The 21,003-nt window shown below is 44.4% G+C and overlaps 1 protein-coding gene across 2 annotated transcripts in view; it reads right to left on the bottom strand.

Moving 5' to 3' along the window:
* The window catches only part of CDC73 (cell division cycle 73), a 153,917-nt gene that overhangs the window by 53,259 nt on the left and 79,655 nt on the right, over positions 1 to 21,003 (bottom strand). The window contains exon 1 of one of the 2 annotated variants that reach the window (XR_008597027.1): positions 7,332 to 9,093. The exons of the other annotated variant lie outside the window; for it this stretch is intronic. The gene's annotated coding sequence lies outside the window, so the exon portion shown is untranslated. Of the gene's footprint in view, positions 1 to 7,331; positions 9,094 to 21,003 lie in introns of those variants that run through there. 2 annotated transcript variants of the gene reach the window in all.

The raw sequence follows: 21,003 nt of genomic DNA, 5'->3' as shown, positions 1-21,003 counted from the left end.
ATCATGTTTACTGAGCTGCCAAACTAGAGAAGGATAACTTGGATACAGTGGGAATATGCCCAGAACTCTAGTGCTACAATCAACAAAAAGCATAGATTTATAAAATACGCAATTATTTGGTCAGGGTCCCAAGTATTTATATCTGGCTTTTCTTCCCAAAGGGACCCATGGTGGCTTAGGACTCTCAGATGTGATATAAACCAACCCAAACTATCTTGGGCTGGCTGCAATTCTTTAGCTGGTTCATTCCTGGACAGTAGCTATAAAACATAGGCTAAGAGCCAAAGGTCAACAGCCCTTCAGCTCTTGCCCTTAGGTTTACCTGGTCACACTCAGGTCATATACACACAGAGCAAATACACAGCTGACACGAAGTATGGCTGGAAAGATGTTTCCCCAACAATCTCCTTCCTTCCTCTACACATGATACAACTTCTCTGTGATGCTATCTTTGTAGTTTACAGTGCGGGAAACAGGCTGCATTTACATCAGTCCACCTAGATAAAACAGTGTAAAGGGTCCTGATCTTATGGTATTCTGTGTAACAGTCAGGCAGCTCAAAGTATTCAAATCAGCCATCAGACTTCTCATGCTGATGCTTGAACTAGACCCTAAAACAGTGCGAAGTCAATTAAAAACACTATAATTGAAAAAAAATCCCAGATTAAGTTTTGTATGAAGACTCTTCCCCTTTGCTGTACCCCGAAGCCTCTCCCAATAGCTCTCAAAAGGACTTCAGATTAGGAAGGAGGAGATCAGTACAGTACAGTCTTACTTTTCCCTTTCCAGACTCGCTGTCTAATCATCAAGAAAGTTCTGTGCATCCTCCTCAGCCTCCAGAAGCCAGAATTTAAATAGCTGACTAGTGCAATGGTTTCTTCCAGCAGGTCTCCTGACATTTGCTCCCTCTGGCACCCTAGTTCCCTCAACCACAGAAAGGCAGAGAGTTTGGAAGTCAGCCAGTCCTGTGCTATCCAGCAACCCATAAAGCTGTGTTACCTGCCTCTCTATAAAGAGAGTCATTAGAATTTGGAAGTCTGAAGAGTAACCCCAGACAGGTTGCATTATCTAAATTCTTCATCCTTACACAGAAATGCTTGCACAAACAATGCTGTGAGTACACAAATACTAGTATCTGGGAAAATCTGGCAGGGACAAAGTTGAGAAGAGCCTACAAGTTTGTTAGCAGCAGCCAAGTAGCATCTGGGCATACGCCCCACTCTCCTTGCAGGAACTTATTGGCAAGGTGCGAGCAAAAGTGCAATCTGAAGGACAGGATCCAAACAGCATTTGAATCTTAGTCTAGGGCGTACGAAAGCCAGCCCAGAATGAGGACCTGCACAGGACACAATTGTTTTGGGTTTATTTAAATTTATTGTTTAAAATAGTTTGTTTTGGAGATCTGTAAGCTGCTTTGGGTCCCTTTGGGGAGAAAAGTAGCATAGAAAAGCCTATATAAATAAGAACATTTGGAGGGGGGGGGAACCCTTCAATCATCAAATTTTCATTAGGAGACTGCTAAAGCAGCACAGGCCTTCTTATTAAGTGTGAGTGTGCTGGAGTTCGCTGTGTAAAGCTTCAAGTTGCATGTACAGGGACATGTTCATTTATACAAAAGCCCAACTAATCTGTTGCTCAGTTTACCTGTGCACATGCCAGCAAAGTACTGTGGAGCTTAGATCTCTGAATCTGCCAGCTTTTGCACCATACAACAGGTTCCAGTATGGATCTGCCTACGAAGTAATTATCCACAGCACTGAAAGCCTCAGCTACTTGTGTAGCATCATCGCTGGATTAAGTCACTCATATTTTAAAAATTCTACATTTTAGCTCAGAGGTCTTAAATGTGTTTTGGTTTTCTTGAAAAAAAGTTAAAGGGAAAATTATCCCTACAAACAGGGTCTGAGAATTATCATGTCCAGAAGTATCTCAGACAAATTGAAATACATGCATCGTCTTTCTCAGGGGATCATGATATGGTCCACTGGTGTCTCCGTGCCCATGATCAATTTAGCAACATATGTCTGCACAATTCTTATTACCTGGATGCATCCAAATTAAAATTATGATTTCTTGCCCAGCATGGAAGGAAATTGCTTCACCTGTTTCTAGTGTGCATTTGTGAAGGCTGAATGATGAGCTCGTTAAAGAGAAAGTGAACTAGAGAATTTTTGTAAAATCTGGAAATGGAGACATTGATAGTCACTACATTAATGCAGATGACTTTCCTGGGGAACAGAGCTTATTGTTAGAAATTAACATTGAACTACCAATAGCATTTTTTCATAATAGTACCCTTTTCTTCATAGCTCAAATTATTCAGGATGCCTTCATTTTCACAAATGTAAAATAGCTTTGCAAGGTAAGTTATGGATAAGAAGGAAGACAGAAGAAAAAATGTAGGGTGGTTCCTTTATAAAGAATAGACATTGTCTAAAATCCAGACTTGTGATTACAGAAACTTATTACAACCTGGTCATCAAAATTCTACAACTCACAAAATGACAAAACACAAACATTTGATCTAGGAAAAGATGGACTGAAAATTAAATCATGTATTTATGGTGTAAACAAAACTTATTAAATCAAACAAGCTCCCAGACATTTCAACACAGTAATATTAACAATCTAGCCATTTTATCTTTACATGTTCACTGAAGGGAGGTAGAAAATATGGGATGAGGAAAGAAGAATTGGAGTGAGTAGGGAGAATAAAATCAGTCCATCAGCTAAGGGAAAATAAAGAACCTAGAACCAGATCTTTCCCAGAGTACCCTAACCCTCTATGCTTTTTACAAGGGTACTGCATGTACTGTTCACTCATCTAAGTTTTTCTATGGTTAAAGTTTTTTTGTAGAATAAAGACTACATAGAACAATGTCCCAAAATAAATGATCAGTTAAGCAAAATTCAACCCATTATGATATTCTAGTTCACGTCTTTGAGGAACTGGAATAAGCATCCAGCTTTATTTAAAATAAAGGAAAATAATATTCAAGTATAATACTGCAAGATATCTTGCAGTAAGGGGGATGAGTTACAGGACTTTGGATCATTCTGCAATTTAACTCAGAAGGGTATAAACAAAATATTACAGTTTTAATCCCTAGACTGCCCCACCCCCACCCCAAAAGATCAGGTAGCAGGGCTGGAAAAGATCTCAGCCTGAAATCTGGAAGCGCCAATGCCAACCAGAAGAGACAATGTTTGGCTAGAAGGATTAATGGCCTCTGGTTACAGGCAAGCCTCATATACAGCTGGTAGAAGGACATTGCTGCTGATGGGGCTGGGGGTAGGATTTCTGCCAATTCCCCTTCTTGCTGTACATCCTCACATCACAACCAGCACTGTTTCTAGACTCAAGGGAGCAATGGGGTGGGAAAGATCCATTTCATGAGCCAAACTCTTCACACGGTATTCTGGATCCAACACTACATTTTTTCATTGTCTAATGATTTCAGGACCAATGGACAGGTCTGTAGTAATATCGTTGAAAATCACCCCCACCACTAATACTCTGTTTCCCAAATCAGTCAAAATATGAGACCTGGAGTGGCACAAAACATCGCCTCTGAAAAGTGTTGGATTCACATTTCCCTTATGGGGGTTCTGGAAATGTCGCCCTTAGCACAATCTACTTAGCGACTACTTTAGTGGCACAGAGAACAAGATGAAAGACTGAAGCATATTAATAGATCTAGACTACTGCTGCTTAACAGGATTCACTTTAAAACCATGGGCTAAGATGACTTAAACTAATGAGATATATTCATATATTAACAAATAACATAAATGTTAAGAAATATTTCAATATATTTGAAAAGATTTCTGTAGTTAGTTATCCTGTTAGGCAAAGGGGCATAAAAAAGTACAAGATAGAGAGGTAGAAGTCCATTTCCATGTCAGAGTCACAAATCGCTTTGCAATTACTCTGATTGCGAGACATACTTAACTATACCCTGAGCAGAGGTAATACTAGAGGAGGGAAGTGACATGAAAGCATAAGAGTAGGTCGATAATTCCAAAGCAAATCTACACAGAAATCAGTCAGTGAACATTAAAGAAATGCACAAACATACTAGACCTGCAGCAACTAATGTTGAAGTACATTTTCATTTACGGGGGAAATGTTAATTGCTGTCCTAATTTATAGTGGTGCACCTCAAAGAGATGTAACCTGACTACCGAATGGTATCATCCTTTCACAATTAAATGACTATAAAAGGAGTCAACCAAACATGGATATAGATGAAAACTACCCTGTTGCCTTCATGCTATCACCATGGTAACAGTTATAAGAGCTCTCTCCTAAGTATTTAATATCTGACAGCTTCACAATAACATTATCTGAATGATGATAGGGCCACAGTTGACTTCAGGAGCTAACTGATCTGTAACTCAAAATTGCAGTATATTAACCATATCCCTTAGGCTACAGTGGGAGTTGAGTCTTAAAAGAGCATCCTTGAATGCTTTAAAACAGAAATCTGTTAAATTTTTAAAAAACCTCCTATAAACTGATTTCATAAATTTCACTATTAAAAGCACCTGAATTAAAAAAAATATATTTTCCCCAGATCTCAAGGGTTTCTTGACCATGGAAAACACTACAGCTGAACTGGTGAATAGAGAGTTTGTGTTGACCCCCCCCCCCCCGCGCGCGCACACACACACACAAGCAAACTAAGTTTACAAAAGAACCTTCATCGTTTTTAATGCCATTCCTTCCTATAACTACAAGAAATTGTGAAGCCACAGAAGAAACTTGTACAAAAATTGCTCACGTGAAGCAGTCTTTTCGCAAGTAAGATGATGATGATGATGGATAGATAGCTTAGAACTTGGTTTTATACAAAGTCTGAGCACTGTGCAAGATTACTCATGCTAAGGCGAGGGGGGGGATAGCTTCATTAATTCTCAGTGCCCATCTATTACTTCACATGTTTTGGGGTTAAATCCTGGCAGCAAGTAAGGTTTTGACATCCTCCTAGCAAACTGCAGCTCAAAGTACAGAGGGTAAGAGGAAAAGAAAGGAGAACTCCTCCACAAAGTACTATAGCACATAGCTGGGGTGGGGAATAAGATGAAAATATCTTGGGGAAATGCCTATTTCTCCCCCTGCTGTTCCTCAGTTTTTGTTCTTCAGAGTCTTGAGCAAATAACTGAAGAGGAAAAAACAACCACATTTACCTTTAGCATCTTTTCATGGGCATCACCTTAGAGAAAGGCCAGACAAAACCAATGTGAAATAACTGAGCTCTGTACAACTTGCATAACTTCTCAGTAATTGCTTATGGTAAGAGTTACAGTGTTACGAGTAGAGATGGGCACAAATCAAGAATTTCACGAACCACCAACTTTCACAAACTGGTTCGTTTGGTTCATGGTTTGTCACTTCTGGGGGCTGCAGAACGTCCCCCTTGACAGTCGGAGATGCCAAACTCGCAGGGAGTCTTCAGAAGGCTCTCCTCCAGCAACCCTCTATGTTTGGTGAAGATTGGATTTCGGATGTCCGAGTTATACATCCCCAAAGCGGCTGCCTCCAGGAAAGTTCCATTGCCAATTGACTTTCATTGGTTCCATTGAAATACACTGCAGCCAGTGTTCCCGCTAATGTGAGCACGTGAGCAATCGCTCACAGATTCTGACTCCTCTGCTCACAGCTTTTCAGATGTAGCTCACAGATACTAACCCTCAGGCGGCCCCGCCCTCCCACTCAGCCAGCATCTGCAGGTGGGCCCTATAGGGACGGAGCCTCATCCCACTTCTCCCTTCCTGGCTGTGGCTGGTTTGGCCCCCAGGGTGGTGCCAGAGAGCGCCTCCAGCTGCTGCTGGCTCTCTGCCTGGGGAACAGAGCAGAGCTGAGTGATCGGGTCTGGCCTGACCCATGAAGCCTGAAATCGCTAGGATCCCCTCAGCCCCAGAGAGCGGAGGAGAGGAGGTAGCGCCTCAGCCGCCACCATGGTGAAGGCGTCATTTAACTTGCCCTTGGTGCAGAAGGAGGCTGAAGAAGTAAGCACTGAGTCACAAAAGCTCATCTTGAAATAAACGTGCTAGTCTTTAAGGTGCCATTGCGTGTCTGCTTTATTTTGCAGCAACAGACTAATACAACTACCCCCTTGTAATCAGCATGGACATATCCATTTTTATACAGAAGTATACTCTGATTTTTGTGGCCCTTTCACCTAATGGCTTCTATTGTTAAATTGTTTTGATTGTAATCAAAACAATTTGATTGGATTTTTTTTTAAAAAGGAAGTGCACTCAAAACTTTAATGAGAGTTGTTGTTTCGGCTCACAAAGTAGATTTTTAGCTCACAACACTGCAAAGCTTAGAGGGAACACTGATTGCAGCACCAAAAAGTTGCAATGAAAACATGGGACGGAGAGGAAAATTCTGTAACTTCCTCTTCACAGGAAGGTTCTGTAACTCCATTCCATGTTTCCATTACAACATTTTAGTGTTGCAATGTATTTCAATGGAGCTAAAGTTATTCCACTCTGGTGGCTGTCATTCTGCTCCCAGGGACTGTCCTCAGAGGAAGATTCTGTAACTCCATCCCACGTTTTCATGGCAACTTTGGGGGTTGCATAACTTAGACATCTGAAATCCAATCTTTGCCAAACTTGGAGGGTGGCTGGAGGAGAACCTGTTGAGACTCCCTGTGAGTTTGGCATCTCTGACTGTCAAGGGGGCCATTCTATGCCCCCTGGAAGTGACGAACAAAACAAACTGCTCTAAAGTTCGTCATGCTTCATCATAAATGTGCTCCCATGAACCACCAGTCCGCAAACCATGTCCGGTTCATCACAAACTTTGGTTCGTATTTTGGTTCATGCCCACCTCTAGTCAGGAGCATTTGCATCACTACAGGAAGTGATAAACCAGTACATGTTTAGGCTAAGGTGACATAGCAAAAAATCTTAACACACTTGAGAGAAAGTCATTATAAAAACAGGTTTCGCTTACCGTAACTGTTGTTCATCTAGGTCTTCCGTGCAGGCACACATGGGACTGCGCACGCGCAGGCCTGCCGATACCGGAGATTTTTATAGCTCAAAGCCACCAGGGGGCGCTCTCGCCTTCCACCGCGCATGCGCGGCCATTTTCCCGCCTAAATGGACTATAGAAGGCGGAGCGCCCCACACATACCCTCAGTTCCCCTTTCGCCGCCGTACTACTCTCAATTATACTATACAGCGGGGAAGGAGGGAGGGCATGTGTGCCTGCACGGAAGACCTAGATGAACAACAGTTACGGTAAGCGAAACCTGTTTTTCATCCACGGTCTTCCTGTGCAGTCCCACATGGGAGATTATAAAGCTTAATACCTGGGTGGAGGTGCCACAGTAAAGTCACTCAAAAATAGAATGCAACACTGCGGTGCCCACTGCAGTCTCCTTCCGGTCCAGAACGTCCAGCGCATAATGCTTGATAAAGGTATCCGCTGAAGCCCACGTCGCCGCTCTACAGATGTCATGCAGAGGAACACCTCTCAGCAGAGCCGCAGATGACGCCAAGGACCTAGTGGAATGGGCATGCACCTCCAAAGGACAAGGTAAATGAGCAGAATCATAACATGTTAAAACTGTTTGAACAACCCATCTCGCAATAGACTGAGATGTCGCTTTCTTTCCCCTCTTTTGTCCTGCAAAACAGACAAACAAATTAGAATCCAAACGAAAAGGCTTGGTACGATCCAAGTAAAAGAGAAGAGCCCTGCGCACGTCCAACGAATGGAGGGCCCTCTCCGCATCAGAAGACTGCATCGGGAAAAAAACAGGTAAGGCAATGTCCTGAGACAAATGAAACTGAGACACCACTTTAGGTAAAAAGTCAACCTTAGTCCGTAAGACCACCTTGTCCGCATGAAACTTCAAATAGGGGGGTTCTGACGAAAGCGCAGCCAATTCCCCCACCCTTCTGGCTGAAGTGATCGCCACCAAGAAAGCCACCTTCAAAGTAAGGTAGCGTAAAGGACAGGTAGCTAGAGGTTCAAAAGGTTTAGACATCAATCTAGTCAAAACTAGCGGTAAAGACCACTGAGGGACAATAGCCCGAACAGGGGGGTACAAATTATTCAGTCCTCTGAGAAACAATTTCGAAGTGTAGTGTGAGAAGACTGATTTCCTATCTATAGGAGGATGGAATGCCGAAATTGCTGCCAAATATACTTTAACAGAACTATTGGCTAAACCCCCTAATTTAATCTCCCAAAGGAATTCCAAAACCTCAGGCAAAGAGGAAGAGAAAGGGTCCAAATTCCGGTTGCGGCACCACCCAGAAAAGCGTTCCCATTTGAACGCATAGGACTGTCTCGTGGAAAGGCGTCTAGCATTCAACAAAACATGAGCTACAGCTTCAGAAAACCCCGATTGTGAATTATCAGCCACGCCGTCAGTTTGAGTCGTTGAATGTCGTGATGCAAAACCCCGTGCCAGGACAGAAGGTCTGGAACGAGTGGCAATCTGATCGACTGCGACTGCAATCGAAGGAGAGTGTGAAACCAAGGTTGTCTCGGCCAAAAAGGGGCTATCAGTATGACCGTCGCCCCCTCCCCTTGGATTTTGCTCAGAACCCTGGCCAACAGGGGGAATGGGGGAAATGCATAACACAGAGGACCCGACCACTCGACTTGAAATGCATCCCCATCGGACCCGGGGCCTAGACCCCCCCTGGAGCAATAGCGATGGGCCTTGCGATTGTCCAGTGTGGCAAAGAGGTCCAGTTCCGGGAAACCCCACATCGAGAAGATCGGAACGAGGTACTTGTCCCGAAGAGACCATTCGTGAACATCCCGGTGTAGTCTGCTCAGCTGATCTGCTTGGAGATTCTCCACCCCCGGGATGTGTACCGCTCTCAGCCAAACCGAGTTCTGTATGGCCCAAGTCCACAGCTTCATCGCCTCGGTACAAAGGGTCGCCGATGCCGTGCCACCCTGTTTGTTGACATAAAACATTGCAGTCGTGTTGTCCGTCAACACTTGCACTGATTTGTTGCGCACGGTATCTGAAAAGGAGATCAGTGCATTTGAAATAGCCCTAAGCTCAAGGAGATTAATATGTTCCGAGCGTTCGGCCTGAGACCATGTGCCGTGAGCAAAAGCACCCTCACAGTGAGCTCCCCAACCCAACAGGGAAGCGTCAGTGGTTATGGACAAGTGAGTTTGACGATAGCCAAACTCCACACCCTTAAATAGATTCGCATCTGCCAACCACCATTCTAACGAGGCCACCACCCGTCGAGGGACTGATAAACGCTTGTTCTGGGAATCAGAGTTGGGAGAAAAACTGGCATTAAACCACATTTGTAATGGCCGCATGAACAGCCTGGCAAACGGAACCACAGCCGTAGTAGAGGCCAAACAACCCAAGAGAGTCTGGATAAAATGAGCTGATTGAAAACGGCAGCGCTGCAGCCGAAGGACCATGCCCTTAATCCTGGCCGCCCTGTCTGAGGGCAGGAAGCCAGCATTCTTGATCCCATCCAAGACTACTCCTATAAATTGTACAGACCGTACTGGGGTCAATTTCGACTTTTTCTGATTAACGAAAAGACCTAACCTAAGACATAAATCCAAGGTCAGGGACACTTGGGTAAACACGTCATCAGCAGAACTTCCAACCAGGAGCCAATCATCCAGGTACGGGAAGATTCGACAGCCCTGTAACCTCAGATGGGCCACCACCACAGCTATACACTTCGTAAAGACCCTAGGAGCAGTAGCTAAACCAAAGGGTAAAACCCGGTACTGGTAAATTTTACCATCATAAGTAAAACGTAAATACTTCTTGTGTTCAGGAAAAATGGAGATATGGAAATAAGCGTCCTTCAAATCAAGGACAGCAAACCAGGAGTGTCTAGGTAAAAGGGTCAGAACCATTTGCAAAGTGACCATTTTAAACTTTCGAATTTTTATCAGTTTATTAAGGGCCCGTAGGTCTAAAATGGGTCGAAGACCACCATCTTTCTTTTCCACCAGAAACAGGTTAGAGTAAAAACCGAAGGGGGCAGGATCACAGGGCACCTCTTCAATTGCACCCTTCTGAATCAGGGTGGCCAATTCAGTTAAGATCTCCGTATGAGGAGGTCCGGAAGAAAAGACAGGGAGACTCAGGTAAGGTAAACTCACAAACTCAACTTTATAACCATACTGAACAATATCAGAAACCCAAACATCGGAACCGATGGACAGCCACTCCCTCCAGTAAGCATGTAGCCTGAACCCAAACATAGGCTCAGGTCCCTGTAATTGTCAGAATTGCTTCTGGGCGTGGGGGGCGTCCTTAGCCTGTTGATGCTGAGAACCAGGCTTGGGACGGTGACCTTGTCTGCGCCTGGAAAAGGATTGTTGAGGGCTCTGGTAACTCCTCTGAGACTGATACGAATACCCCTGATAAGGCTGGTACCGATATGATCTGCCCCGCTGAGAAGATCTGAAGTAAGGTCTGGCGGGATGCTGAGGAGCCTGGTGCAGAACACCATAGGACCGTGCTGTGAGACGATCCGTTCTCTTTTTCGACAGGTATTCATCTGTCTTCTCAGAAAAAAGGAGTGTCCCTTCAAAAGGTAAGTCCTCTACTTTGTTCCTCGTCTCAGGCGGGAGAGCAGTCGTGCGGAGCCACGCAAATCGCCGCAAAACCACTGCAGAGAGCAAGGAACGTGCAGACGTATCGGACAAACTCCTGCTCGTATTAATCTGGTGCCTCGAGAGGCGGGTGGCCTCCTCCTGGATGACACGCAGGAGGGTCCGCTGGTCTTCAGGGAGTTTGGGAAGGAAAGCAGCCACTTTCTTCCACAGGAAGAGCTGGTAAGCCGACATCATAGCCGCATAGTTAGCCACTTTGATGGCAAAAGCAGCAGAGGTGTACAATTTCCTCCCTAGAGTATCAATCTTTCTACTGTCCTTGTCAGTAGGAGCCGACATGGAACCTTGTTTGCCCCTTGCCTGCATCTCCTCAGTGACTAAGGAGGAAGGAGGTGGATGGACAGCCAAGAACGGATGGTTTTCGTCCTTTGTACGATAAAGGCCTTCCACTTTTCGGTTAGTGGCGGGGATAGAAGCAGGCTTAGCATTGAGCTTCTTCCACAACTCAACAAAACCATCGATCAGTGGAAAGGCTACGGAAGGAGTGGAACCCGAGTAGATATGCTGGTAGATCTTATCAGTAAATTTCGACTCCGTAGAGGTCGTTTCCAAATCCAGTGCTTTAGCCATTCGCTGAAGCAATTCATTATAGGCTCTGAAGTCGTCCGTCGGCGAAGGTTCTTCCGCTGGGCCAAGTTCAGCATCAGGCGAATCCGAAGGAGGGGACTCATAACCCCTTGGTCGGTTCCGACGGTAATCAACCTCAGAAAGGTGCGGTGTTCCATGCGAGTCGCCATAGGATCGGATCCGAAAGGAAGGAGACATCGAGTCCCCTCGAAAAGAGCGGTCCGATCGGAGCGGACTATCCCCCCTGTAGTATGAGGCCGCCCGGCCCTCACTGCTGTATCGCTCCCTCGATCGGCTCCGAGTCGGGTACGGGCTGTATCTACGGCCCGATCCACTTCGATAACTCCGACCCGATCTGATGGACCCAGATTCATGGGAGGTCGATCGCGGACGTCCCGTAGGGGTCGGGGGTTTCTCTACCGGAACCGGGTCCTCCTGGGAAGAGGTCAAGACAGGAACCGGGTCGGGATCCTTGCGCCTCTTTTCCGGTGGGTCGGAACCGAGCGCACCCGAAGGGGCCGGTAGCGGAGAGGAAAGTAACTGCTCCAGAACCGCCTTGTCCCTTTTGGAAGAATGTTTTCTCTTCTTCTTCTTCTGCTTGTCAGAGTCGGACGGAGCGGATGGTTCTCCCGCTGTCTCCGAAGCGACTGCACCCTGAGACGGTGGAGGCGTCGGTCGTGACACCGAAGGCGTCCGGCTCCGAGACGCAGCTCGATCCAAGGCTGGTGCAGCAGATGAAGTCGAGGGCGGTCGGCTCCGAGGGAGCTTCGGAACCGATGGTGCGGGTTCCGACGCGCTCCGAACCGAGGAGGACGAGCGATCTCTCGGTCTCGACTCCGAAGGACTCGGGGAAGGTAAGGCGCGAGGGGTCCTCGAGCTCACGGTTTCGGCCGGCCGAGGAGTGGATCCGGGCGCAGCAGATGGAGGTGCCTTCGCCGGAGGGTCCACAACAGACATGGCACGTTGCCACAGCGAGGCGTGCAAACGGTCCGCCCTCTCCGCCCTGGCCTTCGAAGTAAAGGCACGGCAATGTTTACAGGCCTGGGTATTATGGGTTTCCCCAAGGCAATAAAGGCAATTAGAATGGCCGTCTGACCTGGTCATCTTTCGATTACAGGAGACGCATCGTTTGAACAAAGCAGTATCCGACATCGCGAACGAGTAGAAGAGCTAAAAACCTCATCTATCGGCGGCGAAAAGGAAACTGAGGGTATGTGTGGGGCGCTCCGCCTTCTATAGTCCATTTAGGCGGGAAAATGGCCGCGCATGCGCGGTGGAAGGCGAGAGCGCCCCCTGGTGGCTTTGAGCTATAAAAATCTCCGGTATCGGCAGGCCTGCGCGTGCGCAGTCCCATGTGGGACTGCACAGGAAGACCGTGGATGAACTGTGGGTGAAATCTACCCAAGTTAATACTTTCAACTCTGAATATAAATCCAAAATGTATTATTCACATTTTCTAAATAAGGAAACAATGCATTTGTTCACACTTAAGCATCAGCATGTAACAGCAACACTACATAAGAACATAAGAAGAGCAGTGTTGGATCGGTCCAGTAGTTCATCGAGTCCAGTATCCTATCTCACAGTGACCAAGCACTTATTCTGGAGGACCAATGGAGCACAGAGGCTGAGACTTTCTCCAGTTGTTGCCTCCTAGCATTTGTATTGGAGGTTTACTACCTCTGAATGTAGAGGTTCCCTTTAGTCACCATGGATAGTAGGTTCTTGGGTTGATGTTTTAACTGAGCTATCCACTATGACCCCCAAGGTCTCTTTTCCCAACAGTCTCAGCAACTTCAGATCCCATTAGCATGTACTTGAAGTTGGGATGTTTTCTTTCATTGTGCATTACATTTACATTACGCAATGTGCATTAACACTTACCTAAATTGAACTTCATTTGCCATATTATTACCTACTCACTCAAGATGTGCAGATTATCCTGGAGCTCTTTTACAGTCAGGTTTGGTTTTCACCATCTTGAATAATTTCATATCATTTGTAAACTTGTCCACTACACTTCTCACCCCCAGTTCCAGACCATTTATGAACAAATTAAATAGCACTAGCCCCAATACCCAATCATTGTGAGACCCCACTGCTTACTTTCCTCCATTGATAGAACTGTCCATTTATTCCTACTCTCTGCTTCCTGTCATTTAGCAGGAAACCATGCTGATGTTGGTATTTTCTGCACAGGGCTTCTTCATCTGTTATGCACCCATACTGCTTTGATTTCTCTCCAGAGTGCTGTACCCATGATCAAAATACCCCAATTCAGTCTCCAAGCGCTTCTCAGACTTTTTGCATTCTGCACTGGAAAAGGCTGTATCTGCTGCAGAACCTATCATTCCCCAGCTTTTCTCCCTGCACACATACCCTGATTTTTTTTCTCCCCAACAAAGTCAAACTGCAGCTTTTTTGAAGTGCAGAATGCTGAGGCCTGGCCCTGCCTTTCAACACTCCCTTTTATCCCCTGTGCCAATTGGTTAAACAGCAACCAATTCAGGGTTTTTTTTCCTGATCTTTTTAAAATGTTAAAAAGCAACCTTGGTGCCTTCAAAAAAATCTTGTAAGTTTCCTCAGCCAATCAACTGAAGAGACTGACCTGTTCCTCAGGAAGAACACAGAAGAAAGGGGACATTTTTCTAGTGCAGAATAACAACAACATTCGATTTATATACTGCCTTTCAGGACAACTTAATGCCCACTCAGAGCTTTTTACAAAGTATGCTATTATTATCTCCACAACAAAACACCTTGTGAGGTTGGTGGGGCTGAGAGAGCTCCAAGAAGCTGTGACTGACCCAAGGTCACCCAGATGGCTTCAAGTGGAAGAGTAGGGAATCAAACCTGGTTCTCCAGATGAGAGTCCCGTGCTCTTAACCACTACACCAAACTGGCTCTCAGACAGTAAATAGACACCACTTCAGTTTGACCCTCTCAAGTGCAGAATTATAGAGGCCCAAAACAGATCTGATCCTTGGAGATCAAATATCCAGAAAACCCAGTGTAAGTGTGCATATGGAAAACACCTTTCTCTCAGCAGTCTCCATTCTTATATGTTCCTAATAATTATGTCATTGATTACAGTTTCTACTAATTTGCCTGGGACAGACAAACTAATTTGTTTGTTCCCCTATGGCCCCTTTTTAAAAAATGAGTGTAAAATTTGCTACTCTCTAGTCTTCTGGTCTGATTTCAGTGGTAAGTTACAAATACTGTTAGTAAATCATCAATATCGCCTTTGAGTTTCCTAACACCTCTTAGGCATATGCCATCGGGACCTGGAGACTTGCTGGTTTTTAATTTCCCCAACAGGACTAGAACATCTCTCATCACTTAAATTTGACTCAGTTTTTCCGACTCCATTTCTCAAAGTAAAAGCTATGGCCTGGGTACATGTCCCATACTTTCTACAGAGAATACAGATGTAAAGAATTCATTTAGCTTCTCTGCACTGTTCCCATCTTTCCTTAGCAATTCTTTTAGTCCTTGGTCATCCAACTGCCTGTCTGGACAGTTCCCTACACCAGATATACTAAAAGAAATGCTTATTGTTTTGATGCTCTTAGCAATATGCTCCTGAATTACTTTTTGTTTTCCTAATTACTAATTTATGCTTCTTTTGCCAGATCCTGTGCTCCCTTCTGCTCACATCATTGGGGTAGACTTTCCACTTTTTAAAAGCCCTTTAGCATTTTATGGCTTCCTTGACTTGCTTTTTAACTATGTAGGCAGGCATCCTTTCAGACTTGGCAGTACCTTTCCTGGAGAATGCATTCTATCTAGGCTTCAGTTAGTGTGCTTTTAAATAGCTGCCAAACATCCTATAGGGATCTCGCTCTCTTGACTCCCCCGTTTCAGTCTTCTTCTGACTAATCCCCTAATTTTTGCACAGTTTGCTCTTTTATGTATTTATTCATTCATTCACTTCATTTACACCTTATCTTTCTTCCCTTTGGGGACCCAAAGTGGCTTACATCATTCTTTCTTCCATCTCACCCTCACAACAACCCTGTGAGGTTGCTCAGGCCGTGTGTGACTGACCCACAGTCAGTCAGCGAGGTTTCATGGCAGAGTGGGAATTTGAATCTGGGTCTCCCATTTCCTAGTCCAATGCTCTAAACACTATACCACATTGGCTCTCCAGTCCAAGAACGATTTACTTTCTGAATTTGGCAAGGCTTTAACAGAAATGGGGAGCGCAGAAATCTGAAATCAACACACTATACACACCCAAGTCATTAAAAAACAACACATAGCCTCTAGACTAGCATGCAAAGCAAGACTTCAGCAAATAGGTCACACACTACTCTGAAAGGATATCTCACAGCCAACTCAAAAGGCGTATTTGTATCTAAATTTTAAGAACTGGATAACAATGGAGGCTTGCCTACATTATTATAATTTTCTACTAAAATACTTTTATTTCTTTATTTCCCCTTCCCTTTCTAGAATTTTAACCAAAGCTGTATATAAACTTTTATATTTAAAAAGCATCCTATTATAAACACAAACAGGATAAAAGACATGCAAAGCCATGTTTACATCAAATAGTCATTACAGAACAAACTCCAAAGGACAGTGTGAAATATTTACCCTGAAGCTGTAAACTCAGATCTATCTGGAGCAAACTACTGTATAACAGCCACCTGTTACCAAGGAAAGTTATTTGTTCAAAGGATGGTAGTTCAGAATTTGGTCAAACTGAGCGCAAGGTAAGAAACATATTCCAAGTACCCGCTGAAAATGTAAACACAGATCCAGAGGGCCATGACCATGCTCTACACATCTTCAGAGGCATTTAAAGCTTTCCTTTTCTGATTTCCTCAAATCGATTCCTGAAGATTATGGACATGGAGCACCACCAGAGATGCAGGCAGAAAGAAATCAGCTCTCTCCCTGTGCACATGTGAAGGAATTTTGCAAGCATATGTGGCTGGACCTCACTGAATCACAGCCAGAGTTACAGATGGCAGAACCATATCGCTGTACATCCTCTTTATTCTGTGCCATGATAAATGCTAGTTCTGAGATTTGCAAATATAGAAGTTCCACTAACCCTGAATATTAAAATCAAAGCCAGCTTACTGAAATCTGCAAAAGATTTTGCCCAAACGGCCAAACGCATTCATAACTAAAATCCTAATTTTTTCCTTGTCCTAGTGCAATGTTCATTATTCATGCTAAAAGTACTTTAAAACCCACTTCCTACCAAACACCTCTCTTATACGGTACAATACTTTTTTCTGGAGATCTGCTTCAGACTAACATTTTGCTATCAACACAGTTTAAAGACTACAGAACTCTACCTGCAGTTTAAGTATGAAATCATGATTTCTAGTGCCTACATATTAATTTACCAGGAAGTAAACACAGCATCCAAAAAACTTTATCACTGAGTTTACCTGAATCTTATGATGGAAATGTATTTTGTTGTTTGATAAAAATGGAACCAGCAGTTGAATTCTCCTGAAAGATTTGATCCAACCTTGGCTTTGATGACACTGCATCAAGCAACACGGTTGGGCCAAAATTTTTGGCATATTCAAACAACACACAAAATGATGTTAATCATGTCATATTAAAATAGGGAAATTAGTAATGGCCCTCTGGCTTGGCCCTTTCTGAGACGACAATCTACTAAAATTGTCAGTATCCCTTTGCCACTTTTTTCAAACACCCTCTTCATATTCCTGCCTGGAAGTAGACCCTAAGTGCATGCATGAAAAGGTGCTTTTTGTAGGGCTGCCTTTTAAAGACAACCTGGAAACGTCAATGGATTAAAGAAACATAGCATCCTGCCTTTGGATGAGAATATATCATTTCTGTCATAGTACACTGGGTACTAGTTTGTTTGGAGGCATAATTTTAACATCCTGGTTTTCAGATATCCTTCATATTTCTCCCATGTATCAATTTTGATTCTCTCGCTGGTGTATATAGCACATTCATGGCTTCTCCTACTGCTTTGGAATGGGCTGCCAATGAAACTCACCTACTCACTCAAAGTTAAGAGAACTTATAAGACTGCACTATTCTCTAGAAGAACTTTTGGTTATTTTATTACTATTTGGATAGACTGACAATGCTGGGTTAGAGTGTTGCTTCTTTGTTAGCATGATATGATTTTAATGTTTAGTGTTCTGCATGCTTATAAAAAGGTTTTGGCCCACTATGGGTGGGTGGGGGGAGTTCATTTCAATTAAACAGTACAAGTGCTATGGACATTTTACTCTACCTAGTGTTAAAATCCAAGCCATCAGTAGTACAGCTGAGAGAAAAGTGAGATTTGAAGAAATAATTTTTCCACACTGCTCTTCTGAGGTCAGTTTTATGACCCCCCCCCACCTCCCCACCCCAAACTGCCATGGCTATAAAAAAGAAACCTGGCAACTGCAACCATAAGAAACTTAAGCAAAGTGAAGTACAAGAAGCTGAAAGACTCCTCCACTTTTCAAAACAAACAATCTTTCTGTACTCTGGCAACAGACTAACTAGGGAAGTAAGCGCAATAAAAGATGAAAAGTATTTCAATGTAGACACTACATCTGTGGCAAACAAAAAGCTGCCAGAAGCATGGGGCACCTCCACTCTAATGTGTTTAAAGCTAGTGTGAGTCAGTTATCACCATAACCATACACTGAAGGTGGTGCAGGAGATGCACCAGGAGAACTGCAGGAGATGGCAGTTCTATAATTATCCTGTTCATGTCTTTAGAACCAGGTTTGTAATCTAAAATGTTGTATTTGTCAAAAAGTGTTCAATCTGGAGTCCTGACTTCTGAAGAAATGTGGCAGCTAGCCAAGTCAATGCCAAAGTATGTGGGTGGTCATAAATTTTCCTGAATTTTTTTCTCAAAACTTCTGTAACCAAGAACTAATCCATTTATTTTTTTAAACAGTACAACAAACTTCAACTAGCTTTCAGAAAAGTTTGCATAGTCCTATGTATTTTTTTGTACTCTCCCCATGACTGTGGCAGAAGAATAGACATTGCAGAAAGCAAAGCACTCATCAAATACTGCTGCAGGATTAGAGTCCAGTAAACAATTACAGACCAACAAGATTTTCAGGGTATAAGCTTTCAGAAGCCAAAACTCCCCTCTTCAGATACCCTGATAATCTTGTTGGTCTCTAAGGCATTAATGGACTCTAATCCTGCTGTTCTATTGTAGACTTACGTGGCTACCTACCTGAAACTATCAAACACTGCAGGTATAGCACTGTGGCTGAAAATTGTTAAGACTCCTAGCTATCTATTGAATATGAACTCACAAAAGAGGTATGAGGAGATAAAATTATGATTTTGCAATGAAAAAGGCCAAAATAAAAAATGTTGGTTGCTGCTCTTTGGTGATTCAGTTGTTGCTTAAAATTGGGGGAAGAGGCTTTTGACCAAAAGCCCATCATTTGCTTCCACGACCTATGTAATATGCTGCTTAACAAGCCAAATCATTGTAAGACAGGCTCCTAATGCGTTGTGTTATGGTATGTAAACCAGACTGTTAGGAGAAAAACTGTTAAGAGGTACAAAGTTTATGGGAGCAATTTATGCCCACAAAAAGGAACAGCAGCCTTCAGACAAACTTAAAATTATACAGCACTAATGCCAAAAACAGAGTTGCGCTTACCGTAACTACTGTTCATTGACGTCTTCTGTGCAGACGCACATGGGACTGCACCTGCGCAGGCCTGCCGACCGGATTTTTCTTTTCTAGCCAACGTCCACTAGGGGGGCACACGTACGCACCATTGCACATGCTTTTCCCGCCCGAGCGACATTGGGCGACGTCGCCCCCTTCCCCTCAGTTTCTCCTTTGCCGCCGAATGCCTTCACATTATCTGGAAGAACACAGCGGGGTAGGAGGGAGGGTTGTGTGTCTGCACAGAAGACGTCAATGAACAGTAGTTACGGTAAGCGCAACTCTGTTTTCACTGTCCGTCTTCTGTGCAGCCCCACATGGGAGACTCACAAGCCACTTACCCAGGAGGCGGGCATGTGTTCTCACTGAAAAAGAGACTGAAGTACTGCTTGAACAACAGCAGCCTCTTTCCTTTCCCACAAATCTAGTGCATAATGCTTAGCAAACGTGTCAGAAGACGACCACGTTGCAGCCCTGCAGATGTCTTGCAAGGGCACGCCCCTAAGGAAGGCCGCAGAGGCAGCTTGCGCTCTGGTGGAATGAGCTTTAACTTCCAAAGGGCAAGGTAACTTAGCATGCGAGTAGCACGCCCTAACAATCTGAGTAACCCAGCGAGAAATTGATTGAGCTGTAGCAGCCTTTCCCTTCCTGGGCCCATAATAGCACACAAACAGTTGTTTGGCACATCTAAACTGTGAAGTACGTTGAAGGTAAAATAAAATAGCCCTTCTCACATCTAAGGAATGTAAGGCCCTTTCAGAGTTATTAGTAGGGTCTGGAAAAAATATGGGTAAGACAATATCTTGCGAGGTATGGAATTGAATAGAGACTGGGTCTGAAACGAAGGTCAGGTCTCAGAACCACTTTATTTTGATGGACCTTCAAAAAGGGAGGATCCCACCTTAGGGCCGCCAACTCGCTAACTCTGCGGGCAGACGTGATGGCGACCAAGAAGGCCACTTTACAGAATAACCATTTTAACTCACAAGTAGCTAGCGGTTCAAAGGGCGATTTCATAAGCCCCGCCAATACTACTTGCAGTGACCATTGAGGAACAATATCTTTAACTTGTGGAAACATATTATAAACTCCTTTCAAGAAGGATTTCGAGAGGCTGTGGGAGAAAACCGTTTTCCCATCTATTTTAGGGTGGAAGGCTGAAATGGCCGCCAAATAGACTTTAATAGAGGAATTAGAGAGTCCCCCGTCCTTTAGAGACAGGAGGAACTCAAACACAGACGATAACTGGCGATCCCAAACATTCACTCCTTTGTCATTAGCCCAGGTTTCAAAAGCTTCCACTTAGCAGAGTATGACCTGCGAGTAGTGTCCCTACATACATTCATCAAAATCTCAGCTACCCTGTCAGACATCCCTTCCGATCCAGAATATGCCAAGCAGTGAGGCTCAGTTTGGGTAGGTCGTGATACCAAACCCCTTTGTTGGACAGAAGGTCCGGGTTCAGAGGGAACAAATAATATGACCCCTGTGACAGCTGCATGACATGTTGGAACCAAGCTTGTCTGGGCCAAAAGGGCGCTACTAGAATTATGTGAGGCCATCTCCCTGAATCTTGCTGACAATTCGAGACAACGGCGGGAATGGAGGGAAGGCATAAAACAGGTGCCCTGTCCAACGTATCTGAAACTCGTCCCCTAGGGAATGGTGACCTAGACCTCCCCTGGAGCAAAATTGTGGAGCCCTCTTGTTCTCCTCTGATGCAAAGAGGTCTATGTCTGGGAACCCCCAGTCCAAAAAGATGGTATTCAGGTAGGAGTCTGCTATGGTCCACTCGTAATTGTCGGATCGCATACGACTCAGTTTGTCTGCGATCACATTCGTGGTGCCCGGAATGTGGACTGCATGAATAAACACGTTTCTTTCCATGGCCCAGTTTCAAATTAAAATGGCCTCGTCGCAGAGTGCCTTGGAGGTAGTGCCCCCTTGCTTGTTCAGGTAGAACATCGTGGTGCAATTGTCCGTGAGCACCTGAACGGATTTCTGTTGTAGCGTGTCTGCGAATGCGATAAGGGCATAACGTACCGCTTTCAATTCTAGCAGGTTAATGTGATCTTCCCTATCCTGCTCTGACCAAACCCCATGTGCCCTAAGGGACGCACATTGGGCTCCCCATCCTATC

Source organism: Eublepharis macularius, chromosome 5 (assembly GCF_028583425.1).
Source record: "Eublepharis macularius isolate TG4126 chromosome 5, MPM_Emac_v1.0, whole genome shotgun sequence".
Classification (NCBI taxonomy): domain Eukaryota; kingdom Metazoa; phylum Chordata; class Lepidosauria; order Squamata; family Eublepharidae; genus Eublepharis; species Eublepharis macularius.
This window is presented reverse-complemented; position numbering and strand designations above follow the sequence as displayed.